The sequence below is a fragment of the Pelodiscus sinensis genome, chromosome 1 (assembly GCF_052426305.1).
Source record: "Pelodiscus sinensis isolate ZL-2025 chromosome 1, ASM5242630v1, whole genome shotgun sequence".
Lineage (NCBI taxonomy): Eukaryota > Metazoa > Chordata > Testudines > Trionychidae > Pelodiscus > Pelodiscus sinensis.
In genome coordinates this window covers 174,678,766-174,701,064 of record NC_143052.1, presented here as the reverse complement: position 1 = coordinate 174,701,064, position 22,299 = coordinate 174,678,766, and the positions used below count along the sequence as shown (strand labels likewise).

The 22,299-nt window shown below is 43.8% G+C and overlaps 1 long non-coding RNA gene across 1 annotated transcript; it reads right to left on the bottom strand.

Moving 5' to 3' along the window:
- Positions 1–15,545: 15,545 nt before the first annotated feature.
- LOC112543693 (uncharacterized) lies at positions 15,546–21,751 on the bottom strand. The gene is made up of 3 exons (XR_012901185.2): positions 21,597–21,751; positions 20,309–20,533; positions 15,546–16,019 (listed from the first exon to the last, which is right to left on the bottom strand). It is a non-coding gene; the product is annotated as an uncharacterized LOC112543693 (long non-coding RNA).
- Between the last annotated feature and the right edge of the window lie 548 nt (positions 21,752–22,299).

Here is a 22,299-nt window from a genome sequence, read left to right as displayed (position 1 = left end):
GCAAGGGAAGGTACCAGGGTTGGTATTAGTGTGGTATGTCCTGTGGTGGTTGGTAAGAATCATCTTGAGGTTAGGTGGTTGTCTATAGGAGACTATGGGTCTGTCTCCCAGAGCCTCTTTGAGTATGGTATCCTGTTCCAATATAGGCTGTAGTTTATTGATAATGTGTTGGACAGGTTTAAGTTGGGGGTTGTAGGTGATGACAAGTGGTGTTCTATTGTTGGTTTTCTTGGGTCTGTCTTGAAGTAGATGGTTTCTAGGTATTCGTCTGGCTCTTTCAATTTGCTTTTTTATTTCTCTGGGTGGGTAGTTGAGATTTATAAATGCTTGGTAGAGATCCTAAAGCTTCTGGTCTCTGTCAGTGGGGTTAGAGCAGATGCGGTTGTATCGAAGGGCTTGGCTATAGACGATGGATCGTGTGGTGTGTTCTGGATGGGAGCTGGAAGCATGTAGGTAACTGTATGAGTCGGTGGGTTTTCTGTAGAGAGTGGTGTCTAATCTTCCATTGTTGATTTGTACGGTGGTGTCCAGGAAGTGGATCTCTCGTGTAGAATGGTCCAGGCTGAGGTTGATGGTGGGGTGTAGGTTGTTGAAATCTCTGTGGAATATCTCCAGTGTTTCTTGGCCATGTGTCCAGATCATAAAGATGTCATCGATGTACCGTAGGTAGAGGAGGGGTGAAAGGGGACGGGAGTTGAGGAAACGTTGTTCTAGGTCAGCCATAAAGATGTTAGCATACTGTGGGGCCATGCGTGTACCCATGGCTGTGCCGCTGATCTGGAGGTATAAGTTGTTCTCAAACTGGAAATAATTGTGGGTGAGAACAAAGTTACATAGGTCTGCTATCGGGTTGGCAGTAGTGTCCTCTGGGATAGTGTTTCTAATTGCTTGTAATCCGTCTTCATGTGGGATGTTGGTATATAGAGCTTCTATATCCATGGTGGCAAGGATGGTATTATTGGGGAGGTTATCGATGTTTTGTAGTTTCCTTAGGAAGTCAGTAGTGTCTCGGAGATAGCTGGGGGTATTGGTTACGAAGGGTTTGAGAAGAGTGTCTACATAGCTGGATAGACCAGTAGTGAGCGTGCCAATACCAGAGATGATGGGACGTCCGGGGTGCCCAGGTTTATGGATCTTGGGAAGTAGATAGAACAATCCTGGTCGGGGGTCAGAAGGTGATTCTGTGAGGATTTGTTCCCGAGTAGCTGTGGGGAGGCTTTTAAGGAGACAGTGTAGTTTCTTTTGGTAGTCCAAGGTGGGGTCAGAGGGGAGAGGTTTGTAAAATGTGGTGTTCGAGAGTTGTCTGGTTGCCTCCTGGTTATAGTCGGCCTTATTCATAATGACCACAGCACCCCCTTTGTCAGCTGGTTTGATTACAATGTCCAGGTTGTTTTTGAGACTCTGGATGGCATGGTGTTCAGCGCGGCTAAGATTGTGTGTCGCTTGTTGTCGTTTGCGAATAATGTCAGTCTGTGCGTTGTTGCGGAAGCTGTGTATATAGAAATCCAGATTGTAATTCCGACCGTCAGGGGGAGTCCATATAGAATTATTTTTCCTTTGGTGTTGGTAGGGGGGGATCTGGTAGGTCAGATTGATGTTCAGTGGTGGTTTGAAAATATTCTCGGAGACGGAGGCGGCGAAAAAAAGCCTCAAGGTCACCACAAAATTGTATCCAGTTTGTGGGGGACGTGGGGCAGAAAGAGAGACCCCGGGACAAGACAGACTCTTCTGCTGGATTGAGTTGGCACAGCATTTTTATAACAAAATAACTGTGCCCACAGTTGGGGTTTTTACTGGTACACGTACATCAGCAAAATGAACTTCATTCCACTGCCCATAATAGCTAGAAGGGTAAAAATTGTAAGTGTAAAGCAGACTTTAGTTGCTCTAATATAGAGACAAACTTAGCTTTCACATTATTTTCCTTGATGTATGTTGTTATTCTTTATTAAAGGTCAGTTAAGGGCAAGCTCATCTTTCTTATTTCAGGATCAACCTTCTCTGATGGAATAAACACTTGCAGTATATTAAACTGTCAGAGCTGAGTAAGGAAAATACATACTATTTACCCATTAATAAAAGGGCCACTTCCAAGATGTTCAGAACCCAGTTTGAATTAGCTTTTAGCATGCAACAACTCCTCCTCCGTCTCTATTACTGATCCCATTGAAAATTTTGCCAGCAGTATCATCCTTACTAAACTTATACACTGTTTTTGATGTTGAACTGTAGCAAATGGCTTCTTGAAGTCCAAGCAGATCATGTCTACTGCTTCATTCTAGTCATCTGTCTTTGTCAGTTCCTTGAAGAAATTACTTAGATTTGTTCAGCCTGACCTGTATTTTAACTAGCTTTGTGCTATCTAAGCCTGTACCTGTTAAAAGTATTCTCTTACATTGTTTCTTCTCAGTCAATTTGGAATCTCCCTCAGGACTGAAAATAAGCTTCTGTCCCATCCCAAATGTGAATGTTACATAGTTTCCCCCCATTCCCATTACCTTCCTAGCCAAGAATTAAAATAGGACAGTTCTTTTATTTCATCTTTTAGTATTAAGCTTATCTGAAGAAGACGGTTTTACCTTCAAATGCTCATAATACTATATGGCTATGTCCAGACTGCAGAGCTTTTCCAAGCTACCTCCGGTATCCCAACAAAGCTATGCCGCGTCCAAGGAACACGTCCGGTTTTTTGGAACAATTTCCGAAAAAGCGGGCACATTCTTTTGCCGTCCATCATCCTCATTATATGAGGAAAAAGAGATGTGTTAAAAGAGGAGCTTTTTCTGAAATATGGCCCTGTGTAGATGGGCCAAATTTTGGAAAAGCCTCTTTCGAAAGAAAAGCGGAAAAAGATACGCAAATTGCAGTTCACAATTTGTGCATCTTTTTCTGACTTTTCTTTGTAGTGTAGACCTAGCCTGTATATTTTTGTTAGTCTCTAAGGGTATGTCTACAATACCCTCCTAATTCAAACTAGGAGGGTAATGTAGGCATACTGCAATTGCAAATGAAGCCCGGGATTTGAATTTCCCGGGCTTCATTTGCATGAAGCCGGCCGGCACCATTTTTAAATGCCGGCAGTTCGAACCCCGTGCCGCGCGGCTACACGTGGCACGGAGTAGCTAGTTCGGATTAGGCTTCCTAATCCGAACTAGCTGTACTCCTCGTGGAATGACAGACTTGTCATCTCATCTGGTCCAGCACTTCTCAACCTCAGATTTCCAAATCGATCTGTAATTCCATTTCCATTTCCATTTCCATTTTTAAGGGTCCACAAGTGAAAAAAAAAGGGGGGTTCAGAATCACTGGGTTAGCCACTTTCAGGTCTCATTTTCAAAGATTTTTAGGCACTTTACTCACCCTACATTCCTTGCAGCAAACAGACATGTGCTTTATTTACAGCATGCTCAGGACATACCACACTAATACCAACCCATTACCTTCCTTTGCAACAAACCCCGTTGCCAGCTTTGTCCACATATTCATTCTGCTGATACCATTATTGGACCTAACCAAGTGAGTTATAAGATCAAGAACACATATTCCTGCACATCCAGAAATATAATCTATGCTATCATGTGCCGAAAGTGTCCGTCTGCTATGTACATTGGACAAACATCTCAGACACTTCGCCAAAGGATTAATGCCCACAAAACAGATATCAGACAAGATCACAAAGAAAAAACAGTTTCTTGCCATTTTAACCAGAAAGGACACTCTCTCAATGACTTAACCACCTGCATTCTGCTACAAAGACCTTTTACATCTGCACTTGAAAGGGAATCCTCTGAACTGTCATTCATTTTAAAATTCGACACTCAAACTATCTTACCCATTACCAAGAAAGCTTCCCCAATTATCTTACAAATACTCAAACTATCTTACCCATTACCAAGATAGCTTCCCCAATTATCACCTCTAATACCATTAGCTCACAGACATCCCACTCTCCCCACCTCTAATATCATCAATTCACAGACACTTACCTTCCTTCCTCCCTCCCCTCCCCCGCCTGCATCCCCCTCCTGTTCTGAAATGTGATTTGTCCTTTTCATATGTGTTCATTTTTTTAATTGTATCCTTTGGTATATATGGTCATGCCAATTTTCTTCCACTATTTGATCTGAGGAAGTGGGTCTGGCCCACAAAAGCTCATCATCTAATAAACCATCTTGTTAGTCTTTAAAGTGCTACATTGTCCTGCATTTTGCTTCTGCTATATAAGTGTATAAGTGTTTGCTCCCCCTGACACAAGGCTTTTACCTTTTCCAGGGGCACCATGTGAGAGGAAGGAGAGCTATTACCTCCCTGCTATCCTGATCTTTACCCGTTTGCTGGCTCACCCTCTAGCTTTCTCATGTCTCTTTTAATTGTCCTCAGCTAACAAAGTGAATCACCTTGAAATTGGTTAATCACCTGTGGCTTAATCAAGTATCTCCTCAGTTTGGCCCACATGGGAATGTTTACAAATTGCACAAATTGGTAAGTCAGCTATGAGCTACTCACACGGACCTAAATATCTTTGAGCATCAATGCCTTCATTTTCCTGTACTGAGTCTGTCTGTACCTATTATACATAGAACTAGTGGTGAGGCTTAGAATGAAGGTTGCCTTTCCCACTCTAGCCTTTTTTTTTCAATTGCTTATAATTTTCAAAAACTTTACCCATTCAGGCCTGCATTTTCCATGCTTGGTGATTACCTCAAGCTGGATGGACAATATGAATAAAAACAACCCAGGAATTTCCATTAGTGGAGGAAAAACAAGTATTTTTGCCAAAGTGAGCATTTTTCTAACCTTGCTGTTTTTGTTGTTCTGTTCTTGCACATTCCTGATTTGGAGAAGCTAATTAATATTTAGCATGAGGATGATCCCCTAAATTGGTGAGAGATCTTTCACAGCCCCAATGAAAATACACTTGCTCGGTTTCTGAATGTCTATTGTTTCTACTGTGCTGGCACAAGCTTCTGGACTCCATTGGACACTTAGGACATTAACAGAACTGATCCTCAATCATCCTCCCCTGCTTCTCCTTTCCCCACTGTGATAATGTTCTATGGCATAATGAAGATGCACTGAGTTGTGAGACAGGAGACCATAACCCTGTCTTTTCCTATGACTAGTGTTTTGTCTTTTCCTATGACTAGTGTAATAATTCTGTGCAATTCACATCTGTAATTAAGCAAGGCCATCTCCCTACACTAAGAACATAAGAACATAAGAACGGCCGTACTGGGTCAGACCAAAGGTCCATCTAGCCCAGTATCCTGTCTACTGACAGTGGCCAGCACCAGGTACCCCAGAGAGGGTTGACCGAAGACAATGATCAAGCATTTTGTCTCCTGCCATCCCTCTCCAGCCTCTGACAAACAGAGGCCAAGGACACCATTTTATCCCCTGGCTAATAGCCTTTTATGGACCTAACCTCCATGAATTTATCCAGCTTCTCTTTAAACTCTATTATAGTCCTAGCCTTCACCGCCTCCTCTGGCAAGGAGTTCCACAGGTTGACTACACACGGTGTGAAGAAGAACTTCCTTTTATTAGTTTTAAACCTGCTACCCATTAATTTCATTTGGTGCTTTCTCCAATTACTAGTTACTAGTTACTAGTTGTACAAGGTCCAGTTACTAGTTGTACAAGGTCACATACAGTAGAGCTGAGAGTAGAAGCTTGCAGTACATCTAGTCAACCGCCCCACCATATAATTATAGGCCACGTCTATGTGATTTTTGCAACAATATCATTTGCCTGCAGTGCTGCTATTTTGGAAATATTTGTCACACCTGTGTGGAGAGTCATGGAAGAACTGTTTTTCAGGACACACTCCCTGAAAATATTGTAGAAATATAATTGGAGAAAGCATTGAAGAGTATCACTGCTTTAACTTTACTGTTGTGCCTTCAACCCTCTTTGAAAACAGGACTGCCCCAAATTACTCTACAAAGCTTTGACTATCGCAAAGAGCACATAGTAACAGATGGCATAAAAGGTTGTGGGGAAAAGCAAACCCTAAATTGCTCACTGCAGACAGTGAGGTTGATACAGGTGCAAACTCCTCTTTGGTAAGGAATACAGAGGCAAAAATTTTCCCTGAGAGATACTGAGCACCTCACTGAATATCTGCAGTTCCCTTTGATTTCAGAGGGAGTTGTAGCTGATAACTGAATGCTCAGCACAGCACAGAGTACGGCCATCAGTTTTCTTGCCACAGTTTACTTTTTACCATTATACAGCTATTCTACTTTGCATATTGGATAATGTATAATCCAGGGGGAGCAAACACTTACATAGCATGCTGTGAATAAAGCACATGTCTGTTTGCTGCAAGAAATGAAGAGTGAGTAAAGTGCCTAAAAAGCTTTGAAAATGGGACCTGAAAGTGACTAACCCAGTGGTTCTGCACCTTTTTTTTTTTTTCATTTGTGGCCCCTTTCAAGACAGGCATTCTTTTACACTGTAATCATTCTCCTTAATTGCTGTGAAGACAACTAGCCCTGAAAGCATGCACACATAGATGGTCCTCAACATACTGGAATTCTAACCACCTGTAATCCATTCTGCAGCCCTCAGTAGCAAAGCAGGATATTATGCATCAAGAACCAAACCCTCCTTGCCTCAGTCATGCAAGTAGTTCACTGATGTCACCTGTAAAGCAAGTAGGCTTCAGCTTTGGAATTGTATGTAAGATAGCTCACTATTCCCACTCAATGACAATGCCTAGGTGCAAGGGTTAAAATGACAGCCTTGGCTGTGAAGTTCTCTGCTTTTGTTAGGTTAAGAGACTCTCTTTAATCCTTACAGTGTAAGAATGTGTTTTGTGTGACTACTGTATTATATTGGGAGAATAGCTACAGGGGCAGAGTGTGATGGGGCAAGAGCTACAGAGCATGTAATAGTCAGACAAGAATGCTAATTCTTACACAGCCTAGGAAGCTTGAGTCAGCCTGTAACACAGTGTTCGGCAGTTCAGCAGTACTCCATTCATTTAATCCCACTATTATGAAGCCTTATGAAAGCAATTCATTCATGGGAGGCTGTGTAGACAGTTTCCCTCAAGAACAGAAATGAAACCTAGGAGATTTTAGGAAAGCAAAAGAAGCAGCAACAGAACCAAATATGAAGTCATACAAAAATGTGAGTTTACCCTTTTCATTATCTCTGACATGTTTAATAGTCTGAGAGCTTTCTACTTTTATGTCAGGACTCATGCTCCTGAGATCAATCTTCCAGGGTTTGATTTAGCAGGTCTAGTAAGGACTTACTAAATCAACTGCTGATGGCATCCTTGTTGAGCCTGATACTTCATGGGGTCAGGAGGAGTAAGGAAAGTCCATGGGAGAGTTTTTCCCATCAACCTCCCACAACAAGGACACCACCTGCACTATTATTGTAGCTAGAATTGCATATGTTAAGTTGACTTTCTCTGGTAGTGTAGACCTGGCCTGAGATGTGTTCCAGAATAATGGCCTAAGGCAGTAAAGCTGGAAGGGGAAATTTCACTGAGGTCCAAAACAGACAAATACAAACAAACCAATATCAAAATTGAATTGACAAGATTATGTTGCTGATTTACCTCAAAAAATTCAATAACCAAGGTAACTTGTTGTATTTTGATACAGACAATTTTATGTGACCCTCATTAATGTATCATAGGCAGGTACATGATGAGCAAGAGATACACAATCTAATATGCTACGGAAAAGTTTAATAAAAACTCAGCCTGATAACAATTTCACTAGACAAAGCTTCTGAAGAAAACCACCAGCAGCAAAAAAATTGTGTGTATTTTTGATTAGAGATGTTATCCACAAAACAGGTATGAAATGACAACTATCTATACTTTGGGGAATTCTAAGATTATTTGAGGTTCTCTAGGTTTGTTTGTGGGTTATTGATTTTGAACACCTTCATTGAGAAATTAAAAGACAATAAACTACAAACAAATAATGTTTTGTGCTCCCTCTGCTGGCTTTGAAGCAGTAGGTAGCTCTCAAACATTATTCTCCAAGCTGTGCTAGTTGACAAATCTGTGTTGCTACATCAAACAAAAAACTGAGCATCAAAACCTGCTGTTGTGAATAAGTTAACTTAAATTTATCTCTCTTCAAAACTAGAATAAAATTTTGTGTGTTTAATAGAAAGGGACAACTCAGCTAATTTCATATTCTATTGAATTTCAGGACAAAATGCAGTAACTATCTATGTATACAACTTTGAGGGCTTAGATTTCACTTGCCATGCGTGAAAATTTGAAGGAAACAGTCACCGTAAGAAGCATTATTTCTTACACAAACTGCAGTTAAATGTTTGCAGGTATTTTTAGATCTGATTCTCATTTAAATGATGAGCTAGAATGTGCATCTTAAGTACAGACCATGGTAGGATGTAGAATCCATGTTCCCCCAGAATATCATCTCTCAGCACTTCAAGAAGGCTTTGTGCCTCCCACAGCAACTTAGTTGGGTGTATGAAAATAAATTGTTATACTCTTTTAATGGGTAGGACTCATCCCCACCTCACCATGTAGCCAGTCAAATGCATAGGGGGGAGGGAGATTGGACACATGGCTTTGCTAACTCCTCATCCCTTTCTAGTGCATGATACTACTCCAGCCAGGAAAATTCATGGGTATTATTCCCTGAGAACATTCTTAATTTTGGCTATCCCTTATATAGGCAGCACAAGGAGATTCCTTTGTCCCTCCCCGCATGCCTAGGTGCTTTACAGTTAGCAACAATCTAGTCAATCCTAAATCACTAGTAAATGCACTGAAGTCAACTGAATTATAACAGCTTAACACCAGCATGATGGGTTGGAGAATATGGCTTGCTGGTTTTAGCACTTTTCACATGTTTGTGGGCTCTTACTTTGGCATTGTTAGTCTTGTTATTAAAAGCAGTTTTGCAAGGGCACAAAATACCTTATGCCATTCAGCTAGATCTTTATGTGAAACACATGCAGAGAGGTGAGAAATTTCCACTAGCCATTTATTCAGCTTTAGGAAACTGAACATTCTGACACAAAGAGGCATGACACATCATTGTGGGACGTTTCAAACAGCAGGATTTATGGAAAATGAATGCTTTGTATTACAGAAAAAAGGGGTTAATTTTATTTCAAAATTTCCTGCCGTCCAACCACCTCAAAGGTGGTTCCAGGCTTCTGGGCACAGCTTGAATTAATGTACTAAAATCCAAATGTCCTAATGTCTAGCCTGAGTGCTGAATAGAGGCATAGCTAAGGAGAAAAGAATCTTCCCACCCAAGGTGTCAAGCAACTGTGAATCCATTCTGCAGAAGTTAGTTAATTCAATGCCAAAGTATCCATTCAATAGGTACAGGACATGTTCTACTGTTCTTTGCAGAGTACCTTCCAGCTGCCTTTTCCCTAGTATGCCCCATATTTGGTGCCTTCCATGCAGGGATTGATGAAGGCAGGAGCTTGCAGGGCTGCACACAGGGTTCTGAACTAAAAGTTGGTCCAGCAAAAAGAAATCCATAATTGTAATACATCAGAGGTCACCAACCCATTGATCACTATCGACTGGTTGATTCTGGAGCCTCTGCCAGTCAACTGTGATCCCTAAGCCACTAAAGGTCCAGTGCCACAGGACTCAGGCAGGCAGCCAGCATGCCGTGGCACTACACTCATCCCAGAAGCAGCTGGCTGCTGGCACATCTGTGAAACCTCTCGTGGCTGCAGGGAGGCAGTTCTGTGCATATCCCCCATCCACAGCACCATCCCTGCAGCTCCCCTTGGCCAGAAAGTACACAGACACAGCCCACAGATGCTGTGTCTAGACTACACCTCTCTGTCGACAGAGAGATGTAGATTAGGCACATCAAAATTGCTAATGAAGCAGGGATTTAAATATCCTGTGCTTCTTTAGCCTAAACATGGCCACCGGTTTTTTTCAACATGGAGCTTTTTAAAAAAAGGCAGTCTAGATGCGGATCTGTTGAAAATAAAGCCTTTTTCAACAGATCCTGTAAACATCATTTTTAGAGGAATACAGGATCTGTCAAAACATGGTTTATTTTAGACAGATCCGCATCTAGAGTGCCAGGGTTTTTTTTTTCGAAAAAGCTCCATGTCAAAAAAAAGCAGTGGCCATGTTTATGCTAATGATGCACGGGATATTTAAATCCCTGCTTCATTAGCAATTTCGACGTTCTTGATTTGCATCCCTCTGGCGACAGAGGGATGCAGTCTAGATTTAGCCAGAGACATGCTGTCTCTCTTCTCCCAGGGGTGCACAGAAACAAGCCAGCAGCTGGCCACTTCCAGAAGCAGCATGGGCCAATGTCAGGCAGGCAGACTGCCTGAGCCCTGCTGCACAGTGATCTGGGAGCCACCTATGGTAAGTTCCTACTGGCTGAAGTCTACGCCTTACAACCTCTCCTGCAGTCCACCTCCCTGCCTCAGGTCAGAATCCCTTCCTGCACTAAACTCCCTCACAGCATTCACAGTCTTCACACTCTCCTGCACCTCAACACTCTGTCCCAGCCTGGAGCCCTTTCCTGCTACCAAGCTCTCTCTGAGAAAAAAAATAATGAAACAACTGTTCTATGGCAAGAAGTGGGCTATTTTGAATTAAATTAGCAATATTCTACATGCTTTGAAACTGAAATGTAACCACAGAATGGCCTTATGTTAATGAAAAGGCAAGTTTAGTGTAGTGCTAATAGCCTTGTTGTGATTTTTTTTTGTTTTAAATTAGGAAAAAGACTTGCATGCAGGGCCCTCACAAAATGTAATAGCCCCAAGGTCACAGGAGAATTAGTCCAGCCCTGCATCCAAGAAGCATGAACTTCCGCACATTATTTTCTCTATCCATTCCCTCTACGTCCTTTTCTGCTGCAAAGATCATGAAGCAAGGACCCGTTCTTGACCCTAAGACTCAAAGTCAAAGTAAATTGAAAAAAAGCATCTATCATATGTACATCTGCAAAAGTACTCTCATACTCTAATTCCCAATGCTTCATGCACTGGGGCCAGAGTAAAATCAGGAATAAATTCTTATGGGATGGAATCTCTTCTTGGTTACAAAATACAGCACAGCATAGGACAGTTGACAGGTGTGACAGCTTAGCAACTGTAGAAACAGACTGGTAACTCCTTTGAAGTGCCATACCTGTCGGTGAAGTGTCATTTTCCTAGCCACTGAACTAAAACCTTTAACTACACAAGCTTTTCTTTGTAAGTATCTCATGTTACTGGTTTTTTTAGTAAACAGGGATGGTAATTAAAGCCATTATGTCTTCTCTACACAAAGAGAGCACCAATAATAAAGTTGCAAAAAATATGGCCTAGACTTTAATTGGCTAGATTTGTACTTCTACTGTACATGATGAAATTTTATTGAATGAAAAAAGAGGTTGTAAATTCTTGTTATTGCACAGGAAATTACTGCGGCACTTAGTTTTAAATGCAATTCAAAGTGAAATGTGATTAATAAAAAGGATTCTGATAGGAAACGTTTATTTTAGTATGGCATAATATAACTTTTTTAAAAAATAAGCGGCTCTATCTCTGCAGAGCAGGAAATAACTATGGCTGAAAAGAAAGTTGAAAGTTAGAAGGAAAATTCTGGAGATCCAAGTTTAACCCCAAAGCTCAGCAATATCAGTAAGAACAGTTGTTATCAAAGGATGCTCACCAGTGAGCAGAGAACTGGGGAGCAAGGCAAAGGAAAGGGAAGGTTTATAAAACAATTACGACAATTTCATGGTAAAAAATGATTTGGATGACTAGGGATATTTTGGCTTAGTTTAGCAAGTATTAAATATCTAACGACACATATCATTTTGGTAAGTGGGTAAAACGGAAAGGAAAAAAAATCAAAATCTGAATCCATGGCAACAGGTGTCCAAAAGAAAATAGCTTAATCTTTCATTTAGAGCTAGCCAGAGGATTAACTAAGCAATTTCACCTTCAAAAATGGCTCTGGGATGCACTGCAAGTGGCATCTACACTGAAACTTGCCCCTCTGAAGGCCTAAACATTTTTTTAGATTACCTATATGTTGAGGATATAATCTCACACATGGGATCTGTTCTTAGATAACCATGGCCTATGCCCATGTGTAATATTGCAAATCATACAGTATTACATACAGGCAGTCCCCGGGTTACATGGATCCGACTTACATCGGATCCCTACTTACAAACGGGGTGAGGCAACCCCGCACTAGCTGCTTCCCCCCAGCAGACCAGGGAGACGCGAAGCTAGTGCCTCCCCCAGCAGACCAGAGAGACGCGGAGCGGCTTTTCTCAGCAGACACCTCAGCTTGAGAATAAAGGACGGAGGGAAGTGAGGTGTGGGAGAATAAAACTGAGCTCTGGAGAAATGTTTGGCTAGAGTTTCCCCTACAATATGTACCAGTTCTGACTTACATACAAATTCAACTTAAGAACAAACCTACAGTCCCTATCTTGTACGTAACCCGGGGACTGCCTGTACTTGACATTGAAAAACAGGATTAAACTACAGGATTTTAAAATCCTCAGGGCAATTTTCCTTCATTTGGAAAAATTTGAATCCTGAGAAGAACTGAGCCTTTCAAGATAAAAATCACATTCTGAGGTACCTTCGCTTTGAAAAAATATTTCCCTTTTCATTACCAAGATGATTTATATAACTGTAAACCTCGTGTTCTCCCACTGCTGCTTTTAGAAGTCAAGGTTTGAGAGGAATGGCTTACAGTTGTTGTTTTTTTTAATTTGTTGGTTGGTTTGGTTTATGTAGGGTAATTCAGGTGAGGAAGGGCTAGAATTGAAATATTCAGAGAATACTGATAACTGCTCCCTATGCGTTGTAAAGTGATAATATTAAAATAGTAAATATTGAACATTTAAGAACCCAGCAGAACTGACAGGTAGTATCTAAAGATAACATTTAGAAAACTGTTTATAATACACCACTTCCCTTGTTCCTCCCTCTGAAGGATATCTAAGTGCTTTACAAGCATTAATAAAATGGCATGCTGAATACACTTCTTCTAGGGCACTTAGCACATACTGGTGATGTAAATGGACCTTCCATTTTGTTTTGAAGAACATCTTTATACTTTGAACTGGTCTCCACTCTTAGGCTATGCCCAGGGAACATGCCTGCTCTTCCAACATTTTTTATGGAAGAACAGACATGCTCTTTCGGAAGCCCTGTATTCCTCATTTTATGAGGAATAAGGGCTTTTCTGAAAGGAGGTTTTTTCCATAATTTGGCCTCATGTAGACAGCCAAATTTCAGAAAAGTCTCTTCGGAAAGAGAATCAGAAAAAGGCACGCAAATTGTTCTTCGCAATTTGCATACTTTTTTCCAAACGAAAATCAGCAGTCTAGAAATAGCCTTATTTACCACCCCAGAAATCAAACCACCCCATAGCCTAATTCTGCTCTTGTTTACATTGGTGTAAAGCTAGAAAACTGCATTAGCATATAGTCACTTCAAACTTCTACCAAAGTAACAACAGAGTTTAGCTGAAGGTATCTGACCATTCTTTGGTGCATAATTCCGCTCTCTCTCCATTTGTTTGGAATGCAGTTGCATGTCTCTTTGGGTACATCTACACTACAGCGTTAGTTCAAAATATCTTATTTCAAAATAACATGTCTACACACAAAATGCATTTCAAAATAGCGCAGTCACACTGATTGGATGCTGAATCACACTTAAGGCCAGCTGAAACCAATTCCGGCAGGGCATCAGGTCAGGAGTTATTTTGTGTGGCTGCTGGCTGAAGCGATCTGAGGCCTGTGCTTAAATGGACACCCCTGGACAGCCAGTGCTCAAGTTTCCCTGCTTGCTTGCCTACCTTGATGAGGGATAGCAAATCATTTTTTTCTCTTCATGTTCTGGTTGCCCTCACTCAGGACACCACAGCACTCTGCACCATGGAGCCGGATCTGCTCCTGGGCACTCTAGTGCTTCTTTTGGATGTGTTGCTGCAAGCCTGGCAGCACTTTCTGGAAGTTGCTTTGCAGCATCTGCTGCAGCCCAACCCCCACGGTGTCATCCAGACCCTCCTGGGGTATGTGGAGGAGGAGCTGCAGCTCCTGGATGCCAGCGTGCCCCACCGCATCTGGACACCAACAGTGACTGGTGGGACCACATCATTCTGGAGCACTGTGGAGAACAACAATGGACCCAGAACTTTAGGATGAAGAAGGACACCTTCATGGAGCTCTGCGAGTGGCTCGCCCCTGCTCTGAAGCAACAGGACATGCACATGAGGCCCAACATTCCCCTCCAAAAGCACGTGGCCATCGCCTTCTGGAAGCTCTCCACTCCAGATAACTACTGATCCGTGGGGAACCAGTTCGGCTTGGAGAGATCCACCATCGGAGCAGTGCTCATACTGGTATGGCAGTCTCCAGCTACTGGGAAAAGGGGGGGGGAGGTGGTGCAAGTCCCCTCCATTGGAGGGTTTGTTCTGTCCCGCCCTCACCAAGGACTGCCCGTGGTGGCCAGGATTGCAGGGGGGGGGGGTTGCTCCTGGGGAATGGGGGCACAGGGCAATGGCGGGGAAGGAGCACTCTCAGCCACCCTGGCACCTCAATGACTCTCGGTTTTGTTTTGTGTCCCTCTGAAGGTGGTCAAGGCCATCAATAGTGTTGCTCCACAGAGTCATCTGCCTTGCCGATGTCGACAAGGTCATCAAGGGGTTTGGTGCCCTGGGCTTCCCCAACTGCGGGGGGGGGGTAGGGGGCTGTCAACGGGACACGTATCCCCATCCATGCCCCAGAACACCAGGAATCCCTCTATATCAACCGCAAGGGATACTTTTCCATCATCCTGCAGGCTGTGTCTTACCACTAGCGCCACTTTATGGACATCATTGTGGGCTCGTCTGACAAAACACATGATGCATGTGTGTACTGCAACGCCTCCATTTTCCAGAGGCTGCATGCCAGGACTTTCTTCCCTGACTGCCATATCAGGGTCAGGAACATGGACATGCCTGTGTGCCCGGTTGGGGATGGGGCCTATCCCCTGCAACCCTGTCTCATGAAGTCCTACATGGGACACCTCAACCCTCCCTGACAGGCATTTAATGCCAGGCTCAGCAGGGCCCACATCCTGATGGAGGGTGCCTTTGGCCAGCTGAAGGCCCGTATTCAATGCCTCCTCACCTGCCTGGACCTCTCCAAGCGGAATATTCTGCACATGGTGACAGCGTGCTCTGTGCTGCACGATTTGTGTGAGAGGAAGGGGGAGGTTTTCCTGCCAGTCTGGATGGCAGAGGCCAAGCACTTGCCAGCCTGTACACGCAGCTCCTCATGACTGCCAGCCAGGGGGGCCCATCGGGGGACTGTCCATATCCAGAAGGCCCTGCAGGACAGCTTCCACCCAGAGGAGGACTAAAGTCTCACTGGTGTGCCCCACTGGGGGCTTGTACTTCATTCCACCCTAACATCCTTCCACTTACCCCTCCTTAACTCTCCTTCCTGATGTACAATAAAGGCACATGTGTTACAGAAAACAAACTCTCTTTATTGAAGAAAATGTGTGTGTGGGGGGGGGAAGAAGGCGGGCGACGAGAAGTGAGAGAGTGGGAGAGGAGAGGGGTAAACCTGGGAGGAGGGAACTGGAACAGGGAGGCAAGGGAAGGAAGAGCTAGGAGAAGCTCAGGTTTGGGGTCTTATGGGTGCGGGGGGGAGGGCTTGACATTCCTGTGGGGGGGGAGAGGGGGGAGAGGAAGAAGTGGGAGGGGGACCAGGCATGGGAGGAGGATCAGTAGCTGGGGAGGCAGCAGGGGCTGGAGTGGCAGGAGGCAGCAATCTCTGCACCAGGGTCTGCAGGTCGTCGCATGGCCCTGGGCAAGCAGCTTCCGCCTGCTCTCCCACCACAGCTGCAGGTCTTTGTATACCCAGTAGTCCAGGGTGCGGTGCAGGCTCACAGTATCCCTAGGTGCTGCTGCTGGTACTCCTGGTTATGTGTCAGCCTGCTGAGTCCCCAGGTGAGGGAGGATGTCCTGGGCAGGGTGGTGTGCTCTGCACTCGCAGCTGGTGCGGCTGTGGAGAAACAAGAGAGGTGGTCAGTTATCCCTGGGAACATAGTGGGTGAAGCCCAGCCCCGCTCCGTAAGGCAAGGACAACAGGTCTCCATACCATCAGAGCCAATGTGCTATCACAGAGGCCGTGTTCAGGATGTCCTGCTATCCCCGGGAGTGGGAGCTGGCCCAGGAGTGCACACAAGCCCCTGTGCTGTTTGTAGTGTGGGTCTGTGGGGAGTGGGGGGAGATGTCCCATGCCTCTGTGTAGAGGGGGCTTGTGGAGGGAGGGCATCCTGCTGTGTCCCACCCCAGGGTCAGGAGCAAGTCATGTGCCTTCATACATACACGCGTGTGGGTAACAGGCCAAGGCCCCTCTGATGGCTCCTTCCCCACTCTGGCATGATGAATGCATAAGTGGGGGCCAGCAAAAGTACCCCAAAACCTTATCTACCAGGCTTTGGTATGAAACTTCCCCCAAAAATCTTAACAACCTAGATTTTGGGAATAAAAGGCCACTGCCACCACACAAATATTAATAATGCACCCAGGGAAAGACTACTTGGGAAATCTTGCCCCAAGGACACAAAAATTAACCAATACCAGGTTAATAAAAAGGAAAGAGAAAGAACTTTAATTATCACCACAATATTCCTGTGGCGAGCATATGACTGGATAGAAAAGTAACAAAATAATATACTCATGGAGGAGAAATTTACCATGGGCTAGGAACTTAGTTACAAAGGAGAGCAAAACCCATTTTTAAATGCACAGACACTATAGCCCATTTTCTAAACCATAAAACAATAAAACCTAATGGATTTATCTAAACTTTATCCTACTTACAGACTGTGAAGAGTATTTTCATCCTGTCCCCTTCAATAGCTGGAGAGAAAACTACCCCACAGACAAAGGAGGGAAAAACCCCAAAATTCCATTGTCCCAGTTTGAAATTCCTACCTACATTTCTATTGCCTGCCTGCCACCTAGTTTAGGTAAGAGACATAGTTAACCTCTTAGTCTCCAGGATGCTGGCTAACCCTCATGATCATGACAGCCCCGAGTGGCAGCCAGCTGGGGCCATGTGCGCAGGGGTAGCACAGCACATGCACAGGTTGCTGCATGAGCCATGGCCAGCAAAGCCCATGTGAGCAGTCCCTGGTCTTCCTCCCCTCTTGCCCCCGCATAAGGAGACAGTGATGACACTCACATGTTGTTGCTTCCCCAGCCTCAGATAACACCAGCGACAGGTCTGCTGGGACGGCTTGGGGGCCCTGGCTGCGTAGCATGCTCCCTCCGGGCTCCTGAGGCTCCTGGCTCTCCTCCTCCACCGTGCCCTGATCCGGGCCCTCTGCCCCAGGGTCGATGACCACCTGGGGGGCATGGACCATCCCACCCCCCAGAATGTGGCCCAGGGCATCAAAATAGGGGCAGGGTGTCTGGGTCTGCCCCTGTTTGGGAGCTGCCCCCAGTGGCCCTGGCATAGGCCTGCTGCAGCTCATTGGTTTTCATCCAAACCTGTCCCTGGGTTCAGATGTGGCCTTTGGTGGCCAGGCTGGTAGCCATGCAGCAGTAGACGGACATGTTCCTCCATCTCGTGTGGAGATCGTGGACATTGCAGGCCTCCTACTAAACCACAGTGAGGTCTCTGATCTTGGCACTGGACCAAGAAGGCTCCCAACTTTTCCAGCCCCTGGCAGGCTCCTGGGAGCTGGCAGACTGGTCCTGGGGAGCTCAAGCTGCGGCCTGGCTCAGGGGCAGCAGCAGAGTGGCTTGGTGCGAGCCACAAAAGACTGTAACCAGACTCTACCCCTTTAAGGGCTCCGAGGCGGAGGGGAAGGAGAAGAGTTTTCCTGTTTGTGCCCAGAGTAGCCAGCAGGGCACCCTGGGGAGGGCTTGAGGCCCCCTATTTCTAAATAAGCATCTACACAGAGCTTATTTCAAAATAGTAGTTTCGAAATTGATGCTGTTCCTCATGGAATGAGGTTTACCAACTTCGAAATAAGCCCTCTGCAAATAGCGGCCTGTGTAGACGCTAGTACAGTTATTTAGAAATAACGGCTGTTATTTCAAAATAACTTTGCTGTGTAGACATACCCATCTTACTACCTAATCCTTCAGTCAGTAAGGCAAGGTCTACACAGCAGCATTATTTTGGAATAACTGACATTATTCTGAAATATCATAGTCCACATTTACACAGCAAGCAGTTATTTCACCATAATGTTGAAATAATGTAGAGGTGAAGGACCTCTCACTCTGACTCCTGTAACCCTCATTTTACGAGTAAAGGAAGTCAGAGGAAGAATGCTGTAACTCAGACTTCCTGTTGTATAGACAGGTCAAATGCCATATTAAGCTATTTGGACTTAAGCTACACAATTGACGTAACTCAAGTTGCATAGCTAATTTTGGCGTTAGCCCTGCTGTGTAGACGTGCCCCTACATTGCTGGTAATAAACAAAACTCACTTTCTCTTCAAGTCAGTACTTAATAATAATCTGTGGTTGGAGAACAATTCCATGGAAAGCACTATTCAAAGAATATTAGAAGACATCTTTTTGCAGCTTGAGCCTTTTCTAATTAATCCTAGCTAAGATTGAACACCTGTTGGAAAATACAGTTTCATTTGTAGCCAGCTACAATTTGACCCCTGAAATGAAGTCCTGTGATTCAGGACATTTAATAAAAAATAAGTGACTATTTGGCTATATCTACCTCATTTATAAGCACCATGAATTCCTCCTAAATTAACATAAACTGTCAAGTTAAAAAGATTGCTTTCTCCTTTAGTATTTTATTACAACAGACCATGAAACCCCCTCATACTTAAATTCTTCTTGTAAAAGAGTTCTTTGTGTTATGTTTGCTATTCATTGTGGTACACTTAAACTACGCCATTTAAACTGTACTCACTCTGAGGAATTAAGCCAAGGTATTTGTGTTTCAACGCTGATAATTCATTTCCTTGCCAGATGTTCAAATGATATAGGAAATAAACACTTGAAAGAAGGCAGAAGTTGTGTGTCTGGTTTACTTTACTGCTGCTAAGATCTTCCTTAGCCACCTATCAGATGCTTGTAAAACACATAGTCTAAGCTTCTGAGAAATAACTTTCCATGCAACTGAGTATTTTTCTAAGATTCTAAGCTGGCCCTGTATATAACATAGGGATGTTTTACATAGTGAATATGTAACCCACACACCTAGTATGCTTCAGAGGTTTAATACTCCATTCATCTGAAGAAGTAGATTGTGTTCATGAAAGCTCATGATACCAGCTACATGTTTTGTTAGTCTTTAAGGTGCTGCTACACCTAATATGGTTCACTGTCCCATGTAGTGGCACTTAGACCTGCAAGAGCTAAGAATAAAGGAGCTCTACAGCCTAAACCAAGAACCAGCTGGCTTTACAGCTCAAGCTATAGCACCACCTATACAGAGGTCCAGGGTTTAAATCTGACTCTGTGATGATTTCTTTAAATCTGTTTACTTGTGAGTTAATTGACTGGTTAATCGGTTAGCTACCTGTATAGCACTGATCCACAGCAGAGGAAGAGTCTGCCTGGATTCCAATTGAAGATTCCCTACAAGCAAGTGGAGAGGTGGTTCAGATTCAAAATATGGTGCAAATTTGATGATCAGAGGCACAGACTGAGACTTTGGTGAACTAAATCTAAGCTTTTGGGATCTCAGTCTCTTATTGTATTTGTGTGGACTGAACTTTTCAAATTTTACTTTTAGTTTGCTCTTTACTTAGGTTTACTGTAACTGTGGGTGTCACGAGTCTGTATTGGTTTGCCCGTGTTACACAGCTGTTTTATTAGTCTAGACACCCGTGTCACTCCGCGTTACTCGCCCCACCCTCGGTGCCTATGCCATGAGGTACTCAGGCACCAAAAAGTTTTGTCTCTGGCTACAGTTCTTAGCTCGCCTGCCTGAGGCAGGGAGGGGGGTCCGGGCCCACCCACTCTTCCGGACTCCAGCCCAGGGCCCTAACACAGGGAACCAAGCTCCCTGTTATAGCAGGCGGGGGGTTCCCCTAAACTCACCTGCTCGCTGGCTTCACGACCCTGCCCTGGGCCAGTGTTCAACCCTGCCACCGGAGCCCCCTCTCGGCCCCGCTCAGCCGGATCCCCCCGCACCATCACCCCCTTTTTTGCCCCTTAACTCTTTCCTTTGCCTTTGCCCCTCCCCTGTCTGTGTCCTTCTCCCACCTTTTATCCGCTTCCCCTCCTCTTTGCCTCGCGGGTGCCATCAGACACCCTGATCGTCCCGCCGGCCCCTCCGCTCCGCCCCCTCCTGTCTCACCGGTGACATCACATGCTGTGACCGGCGGGGTGTGGTGTCCGGATGCTCTCCCAGTCTCCATCTGCCAAGTCCCTGCGCTGCGTGGGTTGGCCCCCTCCCCGTAAGCGCTTGTTGGCGCCTGCATCGCTGCTGCCCATGCAGTGCTGGCACACGCCTCTCCGGTGTCCTGTCCCTCTTGTTGTGTGTAGTGACGGGGTTGCCTCACCCCGTCACAGTGGGCAATATCTGTGGGTTATAAAACAGCTTTATTACATTGTAAGAATTAAATGATTATTTGTTTCTTCATAAGATTTTATAAAGTTATTTAATTAAATTATTTCTGTAGTTTCTTTTGAAACTTGAATGTAAGGAGGTTGACACTGGGCAATCCTTGCTGAAATACCTTACAAACTGATCTCTGGGTCTCCAGCTACTTTCTATGGGAGTGCGGGTTTTTTAGACACTGAAGAAAGGCAGTGAAGTCTAGCCCACAAAAATACAACATGTAAGGAAAGAGTGGTAATATATATTCTACTGAAAGGATATAACCATGTATTAGATTAGGGTGCTGATTTTAACTAGCATTATGCTTGTGTAATTGCATTTCATAAAATTCAAAGCAGTTACTCCCTCTGACTTACACCATCATGAGCTTAGAGTCAGGACTTAGATCTATAGTTACAGAATGAGATTTCATTGTGTTAAGTTTATCAAGTAAAGCCATCCAAGAAATTGGTGAAGACCAAATTAGGGGATTCAGATGCTCACCAAATATGGGTTTATATGTAAACAATTGATTTAAAGCTTCCTAATTTATATCAACAGAATTCCAACAACTCCAAAATACGAACTCCCTAGCTCATCCATCCAGTAGACGTGATTATTTATAGGCATAGTGTTTTTTATTTAAAACACCAGTAATTTCAGCAAACAAGGCCCAGATTTTATTCATGCTTATCCATATATCTGCTTCCCTATGCCTTGTAAAGGAGATATAATCAGAACATCACCAGCACATGGCCACTAAATTTCATCACAATACTGGGGAAAAAAAGTTAAGAAACCTCACATTTATCTTGAGAAAACATTTGCTGGAAAATAAGACTATCAGTTTCTGTACTTCCTACATCAGTCCTGATGTACTATTACAATAGCTAGCTGAATAAAAACCTATTTTCTGTCTTTTTCTTTCATAAAGCAAACAAAGCACATTCAGTTTCTGTAGACTGACATTAGTTCTCAATGCTGTAAATTAACTGCCCTCTCCATGCACAGTTTGGCTTGGTCCAGAGCCAGAGAAAACACTTACCATTTAAGCTGATTTCTTAAAATATTTTCACATTCTTTTCCAGGATAATAAAAGAGCCCCAAATAAAACACTGAGTAGTGTTCTAATAGTACTATAGGTTCCTTGTTCCCAGTAGGATTGGAAGATACCTGTGAATGAAAATATAGGCTACTTTATCTAGCCTTATGACTTGAACAAATTATTTTGTTCTGTACATGAAGTGCATTGCCTTTTATGAAACACCAATGCTCACAACCATTTTTATCCTCTTGTTCTAGTACATCATCTGAGAAGGCATAATATAGGATACCTCTATATCTGAGGTAAAATTTCCAGGTAGAGTATATGTTTTCACACTAGCTCTAATTTAGCTTGTACACTTAAAAAAAAAAAAAAAAATACAAGTGTAGCTGTGGTGGCCAAAACAGCGTGATGATTTAGCTGTTCCATATCCAACCCCTTCAAAATCTAAAGTATGTAGTTGGGGCAGCTAGACTGTCCTGATGTTTGTGCCCCTACAGTGACACTTCTATTCATTGTACATTGTTAGTCTACTGGTTGGAGCATTACAAATCCAATTTCTCCTACCTTTAACAGCTGCATTTCCACATCTAAAGCAATGTTTGAGACACATCCAGCCCACTTAATTGGCCTTATTAACATAGGTCCTACAATTGACAGGTACTTCTTTTGCTGTTTTATTTATTTCCACTCTAATGAATCT